The following is a 17,136-nucleotide window of genomic DNA, read 5'->3' on the forward strand; positions in this document are numbered from 1 at the left end:
CGAGGCTGGCATGCCGATCTAGCACAAGTACGTCAGAAGCGCGGAGAAACAGTGTCAGAGTACATCCAGCGCTTCAGGACCGTTAGGAACCGATGTTATTCGGCTCGTTTGACTGAAAAAGAAGCGGTTGAGTTGGCGGTGGTGGGTCTCGCATCACCGATCAAGGACATGGCTTCCCAAGCAGACTACCCTTCACTGGCGCACATGGTTCAGAAACTGTCTTTGTATGCCACCCAGAGCTGTACCAAGACAAATTCAAGCGTGCAGTAGTCCTGGTTGAGACAGAGGAAGATGAAGGGTCTGCAGGAGATCAAGAGGTAGCAGTGGCTGAATGAACTCGGGGGGCAAGCCCCGTGTCCTGCAAGTGGGTGAAGCCACAAGGTCCTCCAAGAGGGTTTGACTTTGACGTAACTAAAGCTGAGCAAATTTTCGACCTCTTACTTAAGGAGAAGCAGCTGAAGTTACCCGAAGGCCTCAAAATCCCCACGGTACAGAGCTGAACGGAAAGCCATACGCAAATGGCATAACACGTTCTCCCATACCACCAACGATTGCAGGGTGTGGCGTCGGCAGATCCAAATGGCGATAGAACAAGGACGTCTATTTTTCAACCAGTACGCCATGAAAGTCGACACACACCCCTTCCCCGCCGTTAACACGGTGGACTACGCTTACCCCGAGGGGTGCCAGCCAGGTTTCTCGTTAAGCATTAACATGGTCGAGCCTGGGCACCACTCTGGTAAGGACAAAGGCGAGAGGAGCCGCTCTCGAAGCAAGGACAAAGAGGAAGCCGCTCCACGCGATCGGCTCCGGCACGATGGCAAACGCTACATCACAGAGGGAGAAGTGAGGAATGTGCGATATCAACGACCTCTCTCTGATCATCTCCTCAACAAATATGTAAGTCAGTACGACCAGCGCCGGTGGTACAACAGCGACGATGAAAGGGATCGTCTAGCTAGCAGGGACGCCAGGAGACATCGTCGGCATGATCGCGATGAGGAGAGATACGAGCGCCGTGCCAAGGAAAGGTCAAGAGAACAAGACGACGTGGACAAGCACTGGGACTGCCCTTTCTTCAAACATTGCTGGGATTCAGGAATGAGCCGATTGCCTACAATCGGCAACTGCCCAGAATGTAGACAGAAGAAGAAGGGTGCAACAGACGTGTCAGTGTTCAAACGTCTAGGGCCTCTCCCATCTAGGAACAAGCAAACTGAGTCCTCTCGGGAAGAAGACCTCGAGGAGTTAGAAGATGACTACGAAGAAGATGAGGAAAAGTACCACCGGCCAAGGTGGTGCCCTGATGGACTCAGCCGTTCCCAAAAGCGTAGGGTTCAGCGACTGCGTGGCTTGGAGGAAGCCGAAAGGTTATACCTGCACACGCTAAGGAAGGCGCGGCCCGATCTGGCCGCGAAAATTCAACGAACCCTGGACGAAGAGGGTCGACCACAAAAGATGGAGTGGCGCCCCAAACAAAGGAAAGCCGATGATGAGACATCGGCTAGTACAAACATGGTGTTCATCCTTCCAGCAGAGTTTTGTGTTCCAGGATTAGACGAAGCGCCTGTGGCACAACTTGACTGCGGCCCACGGCCGGTTATCTTTGAGAAGCCACGTGAAAGAAGTTCTGAGACACACGAAGGCCTGTACTTACGAGGTTATATCAATGGGCAGCCTGTCAATAGGATGCTGGTGGACACCGGAGCGGCAGTCAACATCATGCCATACTCCATGCTACGTCGGTTGGGACGCTCTAGCTCGGATCTGATCAAGACCAACGTTACATTGAGCGATTTCAACGGCCAAGCATCGGAAGCACAAGGTGTTCTGAACGTGGATCTGACCGTAGGGAGGAAAACCATCCCTACGACATTCTTCATCGTCGATAGCAAGAGCACTTACGCTGTCCTGCTAGGGAGAGATTGGATCCACGCCAACTGTTGCATTCCATCTACGATGCACCAATGCCTAATCCAGTGGGATGGAGATGAAGTAGAAGTCGTCCATGCAGACGATACAGCCGAGGTTTCAACGGCTGGCATGAACGTTTGGGAGACGGAAAGCCAAGAGCCACTCTCAGGCATCACTTTGGACGACTGCGAGTACATCGACGTGTCAAAAAACGGGGTGAGGCTGGTCTTATCCACTGGCCTAACCGTGTGACGAGAGCAAAGTCTATGAACGTACATGGGAAGGCCGATCCTTGTGATCGGCCCCAAAAAATAAAAAGTAATGACCTTGTCTCAAGCATGTCACGTAGTCATAGTGAAGCACGAACAAGATGTAAACCTCTTGTGAGCAATACAATCAAGTTGGAGGCCGATTGGAGCAATCGGCCCGTTTTATCGTTGCCATGCGTTTTACCCGTGTTCGAGCGTCGATCTAACGGTGACGGAAAGCTAGGGTATGGGTTTACATCGGTGATGAGCTAGAAGAAGTCGACATTGGTCTGAGGATAAGCCACGACCAACCTTCATCGATAAGAAGTTAGATCCATATCTCAGGAGCAGGATGATAGCTCTGTTAAAAGAGTACCCAGATTGCTTTGCATGGGATTACACGAGAGATGCAGGGTTAGACAGGAGCATCATTGAGCATCGGCTCCCTCTCAAGAAAGGATTTCGGCCATTCCAACAACGAGCACGTCAGATGAAGGCCGAAATTCTCGAAGAAGTCAAGAAAGAGATCGAGAAAATGTTAGCCGCCGGGTTCATCAGGCCATGCAGGTATCTTTGAATGGATCTCCGATGTGTACCTGTGGAGAAAAAGGACGGTCGATGGCGTGTGGCTATAGATTTCCGAGATCTCAACAGAGCCACTCCAAAGGATGAATATCCAATGCCTGTGGCAGAAACATTGATCAACGCAGCTGCTGGCCACAAGGTGTTGAGTTTCATGGATGGCAATACCGGCTACAACCAGATTTTCATGGCCCCAGAAGATATACACAAGACTGCATTCCGAGTACCAGGATCAGTAGGCTTGTTCGAATATGTGGTCATGACTTTTGGTTTGAAGAATGCCGGTGCAACGTACCAACGAGCCATGAATTATATTTTTCATGATCTGATCGGCAAGTTGGTGGAAATCTACATCGATGACGTGGTGGTCAAGTCTATCTCCATGGAAGGACACTTGGATGATTTGCGACGCATCCTAGACCGAACTCGGAAGTTCGGACTCAGAATGAATCCAAAGAAGTGTGCTTTTGGTGTGACGGCCGGTCAGTTCCTAGGTTTTCTTGTTCATGAGCGAGGAATTGAGATCGGCCTAAAAAGTCAGGAGGCAGTACGTACCATGCAGCCGCCTACCACGAAGAAGGAGCTCCAACGTCTGATCGGCAAGATCAATTTCGTCCGGCGATTCATTTCTAATCTCTCAGGACGAATTGAGCCGTTCATGGCGTTGGTCAAGATTAAATCTGATGACGAGTTTCACTGGGGGGCAGAACAACAGCAGGCGTTTGATGAGATTAAGCGGTATCTGACAACACCGCCTGTGCTAGTTCCGCCTCAGCAGGACAGGCCATTCTATATCTACCTGTCAGTAGCTGACACGTCCATTGCTTCAGTGGTGGTGCAACTCTACGAGGGCGTTGAAAAGGTTGTATTCTACCTCAGCAGAAGGATGTTGGATGCAGAGACAAGGTATCCTGAGGTCGAGAAGTTATGCCTCTGCCTGTTCTTCACCTACACCAAGCTCCATCACATCCTTTTGACGGCAGAAATAATCGTCATATGCAAGTCAGACGTCGTTAAGCACATGCTGTCGGCTCCTGTTTTGAAAGGCCGACTTGGTAAGTGGATGTTTGCGTTATCGGAGTTTGATCTCCGGTATCAGCCTGCAAAAGCAGTCAAGGGACAAGCGTTGGCCGATCTCATAGCTGAATGGATCAATACTAATATTGAAGCACTATCTATACGTGCATGGGCTATGTTCTTCGATGGATCGGCTTGTGATGATGGTTGTGGCATCGGCATTCTGCTCGTGTCGCCTCGAGGGGCAACATATTCCTTCTCCATCAAATTATCTACCCCTTGCACAAACAATGTCGCTGAATATGAGGCAGTACGCAAGGGACTGGAGTTGCTGCTGGAAGCTGGGGCAGAAGCGGTGGAGCTTTTTGGAGATTCGAAGTTGGTGATTTCCCAGCTCACAGACGAATACAAGTGCGAGAGTGAGTCACTCTTCCCATATTGGATGGAATGTCATGAGCTGATGACACATTTTCGGTACATCAATTTCAATTGGGTCCCAAGATCTCAAAATACCGATGCCAATGATCTCGCGCAAATGGCGTCAGGGTACAAGGACATACCAGACGGGTCAGAAGTTCAGGTGCAGTTCCTGGAACAGGATGACTGGAGAGCCGATATCTTCAATTACTTGAAGGATTCGGCTCGGGGGGCACCTAAACGGATAAGATACAAGGCCATGAAATATGTCCTTATTGGAGATGACATGTTCTACAGGACGTTGGAAGGGTTACTACTCAAGTGCCTGGGACCAACTGAGTCTAATCGGCTCTTACATGAGGTGCACGAAGGCGCCTGTGGAACTCACCAATCGGCTCATAAGATGAAGTGGCTGATTAGGCGATCAGGGTTTTATTGGCCCACTATGCTCGAGGATTGCTTCAAGTACTACAAGGGATGCCAAGCGTGTCAGATGTTCGGGAAAATTCAGATGGTACCCGCATCAGCAATGAACCCCATATCAAGCCTTGGCCATTCCGAGGTTGGGGCATGGATATGATCGGCAAGATCCATCCTGCGTCGAGCAAAGGCCACGAGTGGATCCTGGCCATTACAGATTACTTCACCAAATGGGTGGAGGCCGTCCCTATGAAGAAGGTAAAATCAGAAGATGTTATCAAATTTGTGAAAGAACACGTCATTCATAGGTTCGGGATTCCCCAAACAATCACGACCGATGGAGGTTCGGTCTTTATTTCTAAAGAATTCAGAAAATTCTGCGACGACATGGGGATTAAGCTGATCCGATCATCTCCATACTATGCTCAAGCCAACGGGCAAGCTGAAGCGTCTAATCAGAGCCTGATCAAGCTGATCAAGAGGAAGATTGACGAGAACCCTAGGGTTTGGCATGAAACACTGTCAGAAGCTTTGTGGGCATACCGCATGTCATGCCATGGAGCCATAAAGACTTCGCCTTACCAGCTTGTCTATGGGCAGGAAGCCGTATTGCCTTGGGAAATTACGGCTGGATCAAGACGTGTCACGTTTCAGAATGACCTAACAGCTGAAGAATATGCAGCTTTGATGAGTGACACTATTGAGGATGCAACGGAACTTAGACTTTGGTCGTTGGAAAAGATTAAAGAGAACAAAGCCAGGGTAGCTCGTGCATACAATAAGAAGGTGAGACCAAAGGAGTTCCAAGTTGGTGATCTAGTATGGGAATCAGTGTTGCCATTAGGAACCAAGGATAAAGCATATGGCAAATGGTCTCCTAATTGGCACGGTCCATACAAAGTCGTTCAAGCCTTGAAGGGTAATGCATACATGCTGGAGCAGCTGGACGGCGCTAAGTTCCCAGTAGCTGTCAATGGTCAACATCTCAAGAAATATTTCCCAAGCATGTGGGATGACCAGTAAATGAATATGGGGGCCGATTCATGAAATCGGCCAGTAAAAAAAAATTTATACAAATCATAGCCGATGCGCAGACATCGACTTGAGAAATATAGATATCAGTACAGCCGATGCATGGACATCGACTTTAGAATAATGAAAAAGCCGATGCGTAGCCATCGACTCTAGAGGAACAAAACTCAATGGAGCGGATTAACAGATCGGTTTCATGCCAGAGTACGTGGCATCTGAGATGATTCTCCCGTTGGATTTGCTGAATCTGCGCGTTTGAGATCGGATCATGGTGTGGACACGAATTGGATCTGTTGACCGTGTGGATAGGCAATTGTTATGGCCTTAAAGCATGTTTATGGCGTAAGCCGATGCCCTGCCATCGGCTCTTTGTGCAGCAACTTCGTTTTGACAATCGGCAAAATCAACAAGGAAGCAAAGTTAATAGGGAAATATTTTCTTCATTAATAAGAGATTTCTTACAAGGAAAGCGCCGATTGCTCAAGGGAGGAAGAACAAAAGAAGGGCCTATTGGCCGATCTACTACTACTGCTAGGCCTATGCTACTAGGTCCTAGTCTATGGGCCGTTGCTGCCCTCGTCGTCGTCGTCGGAGCTCTCGTTGGCGCTGCTGCCGGCGGGCTCTTCGTCACTGCTCCAGCGGCCCCCAGGGGGGCCTCGTCATCTTCATCATCGACGTCGTCGTCGTCGTCGTCGTCATCATCTGACCCGGCGCGGAACCGCTTCGCCGGCGGGTAATCCTCGAGGGAGTCGGTGTCGTCGTCTTCCTCCTCCTCTTCTTCGGAGAAGGTGTAACCGCCCCAAGAGAACGAGTCATCCTCGCTCTCCGACTCCAGTTCCCCATCGGCGAGGAACTGGAGCTCTTCGTCTCCGCTGGTCAAGGACTTGTCGTCCTCGGACTAGACGGAGGAGGCGTGGTCCTCCTGGTCCCACTCTTCAGGGGCGCGCTCGTCGTGCGCCGCCATCTGAGCCGCCACCGGGTCCCATTCTGGCGTCGGCTCGCGGGAGGAGGAGGAAGAGGAGGAGTAGGACTGGGAGGAGAGATCCGATGAGGCGGAGGAGGAAGAGGAGGAAGACATTGCTCTGGATTGGGGTTTTTTGGGTGCCGATGGCCAGAACAGAGCAAGGGGATGAAGTGGCGAACTGTTCGGAGCGGTTAAATAAAGGGGATATAGTGGAGATTCAATGCCACAGCAGTTTCCGAGGAGGTGGTGCCCAAAAAGAAAAAAAACAACGGTCAAATCACGCGGAGAAGTTGAGAAGGCAAGGCATCATGATGAAGGATACTGCGACGGTTCTGCTCTGCCACGACATGACCCGACGAAGAAAAAGCAGAGTGATTTTGGAATTATCAATTCCAAAACCAGGGGGCATGTGTTATCACCAGAATTTGACCGAGTCAGAGGTGGGCCGCGATCAAGATTGGGCTTGAAGAATATACATGGAAGGAATACGTGAACCAGCCTTGTACACGAAGTTTGGGCAGTTTGCCCTTGTATCTGTAAATATAGTAGGATACCTGTCGGTTAGTTAGAGTTTGGCTCGTGCACGGTTGGGATTATTTCCACGTTAGAAAGTCTACGGACTATAAATATGTATCTAGGGTTATCAAGAAAAACAACAATCACGTTCATCACAAACCAATCTTGGCGCATCGCCGACCCCTTGTTTCGAGGGTTTCTTCCGGGTAAGCATCATGCTGCCTAGATCGCATCTTGCGATCTAGGCAGTATACGTTTATTCGTTGTTCATGCGTTGCTCGTACTGAAGCCTTTTTGATGGCGAGCAACGTAGTTATCATAGATGTGTTAGGGTTAGCATTGTTCTACCGTGCTACATGCTTCCGTCCATGCAACCCTTAGACGTCTAGCCGTCCTTACACCTTTCTTAGGTGTAAGGGCGGCACCTTGCTTGATCATTGTTTAGTAGATCCGATCCGTTATGATTGCTCCTTGATTCCTCAAGGATTAGTTTAATATCTACATAGTTAGGCCTTACAAACGGGTTGAATGATCCAGTAGCGCGTAGGGTGTAGTTTGCTAACCCTAGACAAGATGTTCCGGGGATCAACTTAACGTTGGTTTTTAGGCCTTGTCTAGGGTCGGTTTATTATCACCGTGCGTAGCTGCCAGGCTCAATCACGAGTAGGATGTTCCGATTATGTGGTGAAAACCCTAAATCGTCGTAGGTCGTTTTAGCTTCATATTGATCAAGCAGGACCACCATGCAATCGTAAACCCTATACGAGTCATGGGTGGATCGGCTCCTTGAGCCGATTCACGGGACAACCTGAGAGCCGATCGAGGCTCGTATTTAATGTTTACGTGTATGCCATGCAGGAAACTTAGCGAAGCAAATCCATCACCTTCCTGATCAGGTATAGATCAGGTGGCACGCCCTTGCACCAGCATCGGAACGTGCGTACCAGGAGCTTTGCGGGCCGTCGCTCGGAGGGACCAGGACCAGCCGCAGCCCTAGGTTGTTCCCGGCTCTTCGTGTTGCCAGCCGTAGCTCGCCGGTGGGTTTCGGACGCCAACAGTAGATCAAACCCATGCAAATTTTAAGAATTTAAGTATATGTTTTCTTGATGAAATAACAGCAGCTTGTGATGTTTGTGGTAATTTCTGATGCACATATTGCATTGTAGATGGGAAAGATGATCTATAAGAGGAAAACAGATGCTTAGGCGAGCTCCTAATTTATGATACCCATTCCATTCCAGATTCCACTTTTCTAGTCCCAACCAAACAGAAAGTGGAAGCATCCCATTACACATTTTGTCTCAACCAAATATGAAGATGGAACCATTCCATTACACTAGAATGAAACCGTTCCATTATATTCCATCTCATTCCGTTACCAAAACACCCTAAGTGGTCGGCCGGCAGCAAATTTAGAGTTTGAACAGGTATGGCCGCCGTGTGCTGCTATAGGCTGGATCCAGTGGGACGATACGCGTGCAGGCAGCGGCCGGCACGTCGTGGTTCAGGTTCAAGCTTAATTTGAAACTGGCGGAAGACCACGTAGCCTATGATCTCCTGCATACAATCCACACGAAATTGCTGGTACCGACTTGACCTTAACCATCTGAGCACACAACTCAACTCAACCATAACAAATCGTGGGTGACTATACTCCACAGACTGCATAGGTACTATCAACCAGTGACCAGTCCCCCTCAAAAGAGCAGCCGGGAGTAGATTAACTCCAACTTGCTTAGTCGTGTGGTGAAATTTACAAGATGTGGACCGACCGACCGGGCTTCAGTTTGCGACATTTTCACACTGGAAACTTTCAAATAATTCATACTACGAATTAAGAAGCAACCTCGATCGCTTCCTAACGTGGACCTGTACGTACCCGTACATGTGCGCGCGCCATGGCGGAATCGAGTCCGAATGTCAGATGCGTGCGCATGGAGAGTGGACAATGGTGAGTGAGAACCTCGGCAGCTTCCCGGACGTTTTCAGACCGGCGGCGCTTGACGATCAAGCAAGCTAGCAATGATCATGTTGCTGTCTCGCTCGGTCCCCTGGGCGGCCTTTCTTCCACCGTTAGTCTCGGCGGAACAATCAAGCGGCGACTTTGTGGCGAGACTTGGGAAGAAAGGGTGGTGCAGTGGTGGTGGCTCCCTGTGCACCGCGCCACCAGGTAAAGGTTAGAGTTCCGGTAGGGTTTTGTTGGTTCAGTGCACCGGTCTCTGGCGGCAGCGGTACGCAGGCTACCAGGAAGCAGAGTGAGCATCGTCCCATCGGATCAGCTGATCGATTGTTTGGATATGCCAATTGCCAACCAGTCAGTCGGTCTTCGCTGATGTGATGCTCGGAGACGGAAGGCGCGCCATGGCTTGCTGCGAGTTCAGATTGCGACTGAAAGCGGATTATCCACGATTCTAAGAACAACCCTATCTGGCCATTCGTCCATTCTGATTGTAATACAATAGAATTGGGGGAACCGGCTCAACCCTCTAGGGGTGGCCTATCACATATATATATAATGGGTGTGTTACAATGGTACAATACGTACACGTATACAGAAGCTATACATAGTCTAACACCCTCCCTCAATCTTAGCCACTTCCTAAAGAATCGAGAAGGGTAAGATTGCGCCTGCAGGCCTCGAACTGTGGTAGAGGCAACGGCTTGGTGAAGATGTCTGCAAGTTGATCCTTTGAAGAGATGAACCTGATCCGTAATCGCTTCTGTGACACACGTTCCCGTACAAAGTGATAGTCAACTTCGATGTGTTTCGTTCGGGCATGAAATACCGGATTTGCAGAGAGGTATGTAGCACCGATGTTATCACACCAAAGGATAGGAGGCTGCGGTTGGGATATACCCAATTCCTGAAGCAAGGACTGTACCCAAATAATCTCAGCAGTAGCATCGGCCACAGCCTTATACTCAGCTTCAGTACTGCTACGTGATACAGTAGCTTGTTTCCGAGCACTCCATGCGATCAAAGTAGAGCCAAAGAATACAGCATAGCCCCCCGTAGATCGCCTATCATCCGGACTGCCAGCCCAGTCCGCATCAGAATACGCCGAGAGCACCCCATAGGGATTCGGTCGTATAGATAGCCCATAAGACACAGTAAGTCGAACATAGCGCAATATGCGCTTGATAGCAGACCAATGAGTGTCGCGAGGCGCCTGTAAATACTGACAAACTCTGTTGACAGCATAAGATATATCTGGGCGTGTGATCGTCAAGTACTGTAGACCACCAACAATAATCCTGTAGACTGTCGCATCCTCAGAAGACAGAAGCTCACCATCAACAGCAGTAATCTTGTCAGTGGAAGACATGGGTGTAGTAGTCGTCTTACACTTAAGCATCCCAGCCCGCTGCAGCAAGTCCAAAGAGTACTTCTTTTGTGTCATAACAAGTCCAGCACCACGAGAAGCAACCTCCACGCCAAGAAAATAGTGAAGTTGCCCAAGGTCCTTGACAGCAAAATCAGCACCCAGGGAACGAATAAGAGCATTAGCAGCAAACTGAGAGGAGCTGACCAAGATAATATCATCCACATAAACCAACAAGTACATAGTGACTGCAGTCTTCTGTAGAAGAAATAATGAGGAGTCAGCGGCAGACGGTGTAAAACCATGAGCACGAAGAGCAGTCGCAAGGCGGGCATGCCAGGCCCGAGGAGCTTGCTTCAACCCATACAGTGCTTTAGTAAGACGACATATATGATCAGGACGATCAGGATCAAAAAATCCAGGTGGCTGTCGCATATAGACCTCCTCCTCCAACAAGCCATGGAGAAAGGCATTCTGCACATCAAGCTGCCGAAGGGACCAACCACGAGTGACCGCAATAGAGAGAAGAAGCCTGATGGTGGTAGGCTTGACCACTGGACTGAAGGTGTCTTCATAGTCAAGACCATAACGCTGTCGAAAACCGCGAGCAACAAGACGCGCTTTGTAGCGCTCAATAGTCCCATCAGAGTGCCTCTTCACCTTGAAGACCCATTTAGAATCAATGACATTAACTCGTGGTGGTGGAGGAACAAGAGTCCACGTCTCATTACGAAGAAGAGCATGATACTCCTGCTCCATAGCCTCTCGCCAATGAGGAATACTCATAGCAGCCTGGTATGTGCGGGGCTCGGAGGACGGATCCGCAATGGCAGCAGTCATACACGCAGCATGCCAAGCAACAGTACCGTCGGTGCGCTCCTTGGGGCGAAAAATGCCACTGCGGCTGCGCGTATGCGGGCGCAGCACAGGAGCTGTCGATGTCGAAGGAGCAGCCGAAGAGGGGCTGGAGGGCCCAGCCGACGAGGGGCTGGGCGATGGCGACGACAGTGACCCAGTCGGCGAGGGACTGGGCGACGCACTGCGCGTCGGAGAGACCGAGCCAGGGTCTGCCAAGGGCGTCACGAGCGGTGAACTGCCCGGCGAAGGAGGCAGCCCAGGAGAGTCTGGCGACGAGGGCGAGGCAGGCGTGGGGCTCGGCGTGGCAGGCCAGGTCCGGGGCGAGGCCGGCCCAGCACCAGGAGGCGAGGCAGCCCGCGGCGTGGCGGGCGGGTCGGGCGCGTGTGCATGGGCGCTCGGACCGAGGCCATGCAGAGGCGCAGCACGATCGTCATGCGCGTCGGATGGCATCGGTGATGAAGGTACTGGGACCTCCATAATTTCCAAACGAGCTCCACGTCCAGTGCCTGCACCATGGTTAGGTAATAGTACAGGAGAGTATGCAACATCATCAAATTGGTCAGAGGCAATGGAAGATGAATGCAAGGATGGAGACTCATCGGTGGAGACAGGGAGTTTGGCAAAGGGAAACACACGCTCATCAAACACGACATCCCGAGATATGTAGACACGATTAGTAGGAACATGAAGACATTTGTAACCTTTATGAAGGGAACTATAGCCAAGAAAGACACACTTTTTGGACCTAAATTCCAGCTTGCGTTTATTATATGGGCGCAGATGCGGCCAGCAAGCACAGACAAACACTTTAAAGAAAGTATAGTCAGGCTGTTCATTCAAGAGAAGTTCAATAGGAGTTTTCATGTTAAGAACACGTGTGGGAGTACGGTTGATGAGAAAACATGCAGTGGTGAAAGCATCACTCCAAAACCGAAAAGGAACCGATGCATGGGCCAAAAGAGTAAGACCAGTTTCAACAATATGACGATGCTTACGTTCTACAGAGCCATTCTGCTGATGTGTATGTGGACATGCTAAACGGTGAGCAATCCCAAGCGACTGAAAGAAGGAGTTGAGGTTGCGATACTCACCACCCCAATCCGACTGAACATGAACAATTTTATGCTTGAGGAGGCGTTCAACATGTTTTTGAAACTGAACAAAAATATCAAACACATCAGATTTGCGCTTGATAAGATAAAGCCAAGTAAAACGACTGTAAGCATCAACGAAACTGATATAATAATTATGACCACTAACAGAGGTTTGGGCAGGGCCCCATACATCTGAAAACACAAGCTCTAGAGGATGTTTGACCTCCCTAGTAGACTCAGAAAAAGGAAGTTGATGACTCTTCCCCTGCTGACAAGCATCACACACTGCTACATCTTTATTACTAGGTGTGGTAGGAAGCTCATGACGACGGAAAACATGGCGAACAATAGGAGTGGCAGGATGACCAAGACGAGCATGCCACTGTGACGGCGAGACGCGAACTCCACTGAAGACGCGAGAGACGCCAGGATGCTCCAGACGATAGAGGCCCTGGCATAGACGCCCACTAAGAAGCACGTCCCTCGTGTCCCGATCCTTAATAAAAAGATCAAACGGGTGAAATTCACAAAACACATTATTGTCAACAGTGAGTCTAGGAACTGAAAGAAGATTGCGCGTCACAGATGGTACTCTAAGAACATTGCGAAGCTGAAGACTCCTATTTGCATGGCTAGTGAGAAGGGATGCTTGACCAATATGGGAGATGTGCATACCTGCTCCGTTGGCGGTGTGGACTTTGTCAGACCCTTGATAGGGCTCGGTGGTGTGGAGCTTCCCCATCTCGCTCGTCAAGTGCTCCGTTGCCCCAGAATCCATGTACCAATGCGGATCAATGGAATAGGACTGAGTGTGCCCCTGGGACTTCGGAGACGGTGCGGGGCGATCAGCCATGGCGGCTTGACGCGCATTGTTGCGCGTATCCCGGCCATCATTGCCAAGCCCAAGAAAGCTCTTCTGGAAGCGACGATGACACTTGGACGCCCAATGGCCATCAAGACCGCAGAGCTAGCAGACCCGCCGCCCCCCACTGCCAGGCAGCGTCGAAGGAGGAGCAGACGCGGACGAGGGCGGCATTGGCCCCTTGCCGGACGTCGGGGCGCCCGATGCGGGAGAGCCGCCCTTGTAGGCAGCATGCGCGGAGGGAGAGCCACGGCCACGGCTAGCGCGGCGCGCCTCAACACGCTGCTCGGTGAGGAGAAGGCGAGAGTATATCTCATGGGCCATCATGGGATTGGAGTGCCCCCGCTCATTGATGATCTCAACCAGGCCATCATACTCTTCATCAAGACCATTGACGATGAAGGAGTTGAACTCGGAGTCCGTGAGTGGCTGTCCAATGGACGCCAGCGTGTCGGCAAGGGCCTTGACCTTGTTGTAGAACTCCGTGGCCGTGGTGTCGAGTTTCTCACACTCACCAAGCTGACGACGAAGGGCACTAGCACGAGCCTGTGACTGCGATGCGAAGGAACGCTCAAGGATGGTCCATGCCTCGTGAGAAGTCTTGGCAAAGACAATGAGCCCGGCAACAGCCGGGGTAAGCGACCCCTGGATGGAAGAGAGGTTCGCCTGATCCTGCCCCATCCAAACACGGTGCGCCGGATTGTAGACCGGACCGTTCACGCTGTCCACCAGCGCGGGAGGGCAAGGAAGAGAGCCGTCGACGTAGCCGAGCAGGTAATGGCTCCCAAGGAGCGGCAGGACCTGCGCGCGCCAGAAGATGTAATTGTCTGGTGATGTCTACGGGTGCTTTTATTCTTGTAGGCAGTGTTGGGCCTCCAAGAGCAGAGGTTTGTGGAACAGCAGCAAGTTTCCCTTAAGTGGATCACCCAAGGTTTATCGAACTCAGGGAGGAAGAGGTCAAAGATATCCCTCTCATGCAACCCTGCAACCACAAAGCAAGAAGTCTCTTGTGTCCCCAACACACCAAATACACTTGTCAGATGTATAGGTGCACTAGTTCGGTGAAGAGATAGTGAAATACAAGTGGTATGAATAAGTATGAGCAGTAGTAACGGCGCAAGAAAAGTGCTTGCTGGCGTGCAGTTGATGGTAGTAATATTGCAGGAAGTAAAGATGCAGTAAAACAGTAAACAAGCAGCGATAGCAGTATTTAGGAACAAGGCCTAGGGATCATACTTTCACTAGTGGACACTCTCAACATTGATCACATAACAGAATAAATAAATAGATGCTAGACTCTACACCCTTTTGTTGGATGATGAACACCACTAACTGTGTAGGATTACACGAACCCTCAATGCCGGAGTTAACAAGCTCCACAATATTCAATGTTCATATTTAAATAACCTTAGAGTGCATGACAGATCAACATAACCAAACCAAGTACTAACATAGCATGCACACTGTCACCTTCACACTACGAAAGGAGGAATAGATCACATCAATACTATCATAGCAATAGTTAACTTCATAATCTACAAGAGATCACAATCATAGCCTACGCCAAGTACTACACGATGCACATACTGTCACCATTACACCGTGCAGGAGGAATAAACTACTTTAATAACATCACTAGAGTAGCACACAGATAAATTGTGATACAAAACACATTGCAATCATAAAGAGATATAAATAAGCACTTCACTATGCCATTCATAACAGTGAATAAGTATTCTGTGAAATATAGCCTAAGAGACCCACACGGTGCACACACTGTCACCTTTACACACGTGGGACAAGGAGTCTCCAGAGATCACATAAGTAAAATCCACTTGACTAGCATAATGACATCTAGATTACAAGCATCATCATATGAATCTCAATCATGTAAGGCAGCTCATGAGATTATTGTATTGAAGTACATAGGAGAGAGATGAACCACATAGCTACCGATACAGCCCCGAGCCTCGATGGAGAACTACTCCCTCCTCATGGGAGACAGCAGCGTTGATGAAGATGGCGGTGGTGTCGATGGAGAAGCCTTCCGGGGGCACTTCCCCGTCCCGGCGGCGTGCCGGAACAGAGACTCCTGTCCCCCAGATCTTGGCTTCGCGATGGCGGTGGCTCTGGAAGGTTTCTCGTACCGTGGCTTTTCCGTCTCGAGGTTTTAGGTCCAGGGGCTTTATATAGGCGAAGAGGCGGCGTCAGAAGGTCGAAGGGGCGCCGACACTATAGGGGGGCGCGGGCCCCCCTAGGCCGCGCCGGCCTAGGGTTTGGTGGGCCTGTGCCCCCTCTCTGGCGGTTCTCGTGTGTTCTGGATGCTTCCGGGCAAAATAGGAACCTGGGCGTTGATTTCGTCCAATTCCGAGAATATTTCTTTACTAGGATTTCTGAAACCAAAAACAGCAGAAAACAGCAACTGGCACTTCGGCATCTTGTTAATAGGTTAGTTCCGGAAAATGCACGAATATGACATAAAGTGTGCATAAAACATGTAGATATCATCAATAATGTGGCATGGAACATAAGAAATTATCGATACGTCGGAGACGTATCAGCATCCCCAAGCTTAGTTTCTGCTCGTCCCGAGCAGGTAAACGATAAACAAAGATAATTTCTGGAGTGACATGCCATCATAACCTTGATCATACTATTTGTAAAGCATATGTAGTGAATGCAGCGATCAAAACAATGTAAATGACATGAGTAAACAAGTGAATCATATAGCAAAGACTTTTCATGAATAGTACTTCAAGACAAGCATCAATGAGTCTTGCATAAGAGTTAACTCATAAAGCAATAATTCAAAGTAAAAGCATTGAAGCAACACATAGGAAGATTAAGTTTCAGCGGTTGCTTTCAACTTATAACATGTAGATCTCATGGATATTGTCAACATAGAGTAATATAATAAGTGCAATATGCAAATATGTAGGAATCAATGCACAGTTCACACAAGTGTTTTCTTCTTGAGGTGGAGAGAGATAGGTGAACTGACTCAACATAAAAGTAAAAGGAAGGTCCTTCAAAGAGGAAAGCATCGATTGCTATATTTGTGCTAGAGCTTTGATTTTGAAAACAAGAAACAATTTTGTCAACGGTAGTAATAAAGCATATGTATCATGTAAATTATATCTTATAAGTTGCAAGCCTCATGCATAGATACTAATAGTGCCCGCACCTTGTCCTAATTAGCTTGGACTTCCGGATCATCGCAATGCACATGTTTTAACCAAGTGTCACAATGGGGTACCTCTATGCCGCCTGTACAAAGGTCTAAGGAGAAAGATCGCATTGGATTTCTCGCTATTGATTATTCTCAACTTAGACATCCATACCGGGACAACATAGACAACAGATAATGGACTCCTCTTTTATGCATAAGCATGTAACAACAATTATTTTTCTCATTTGAGATTGAGGATATATGTCCAAGACTGAAACTTCCACCATGGATCATGGCTTTAGTTAGCGGCCCAATGTTCTTCTCTAACAATATGCATGCTCCAACCATAAGGTGGTAGATCGCTCTTACTTCAGACAAGACGAACATGCATAGCAACTCACATAAAATTCAACAAAGAGTAGTTGATGGCGTCCCCAGGAACATGGTTTCGCACAACAAGCAACTTAATAAGAGATAAAGTGCATAAGTACATATTCAATACCACAATAGTTTTTAAGCTATTTGTCCCATGAGCTATATATTGTAAAGGTGAAGAATGAAATTTAAAGGTAGCACTCAAGCAATTTACTTTGGAATGGCGGAGAAATACCATGTAGTAGGTAGGTATGGTGGACACAAATGGCATAGTGGTTGGCTCAAGTATTTGGATGCATGAGAAGTATTCCCTCTCGATACAAGGTTTAGGCTAGCAAGGCTATT

Source organism: Lolium perenne, chromosome 2 (assembly GCF_019359855.2).
Source record: "Lolium perenne isolate Kyuss_39 chromosome 2, Kyuss_2.0, whole genome shotgun sequence".
NCBI classification, from domain to species: domain Eukaryota; kingdom Viridiplantae; phylum Streptophyta; class Magnoliopsida; order Poales; family Poaceae; genus Lolium; species Lolium perenne.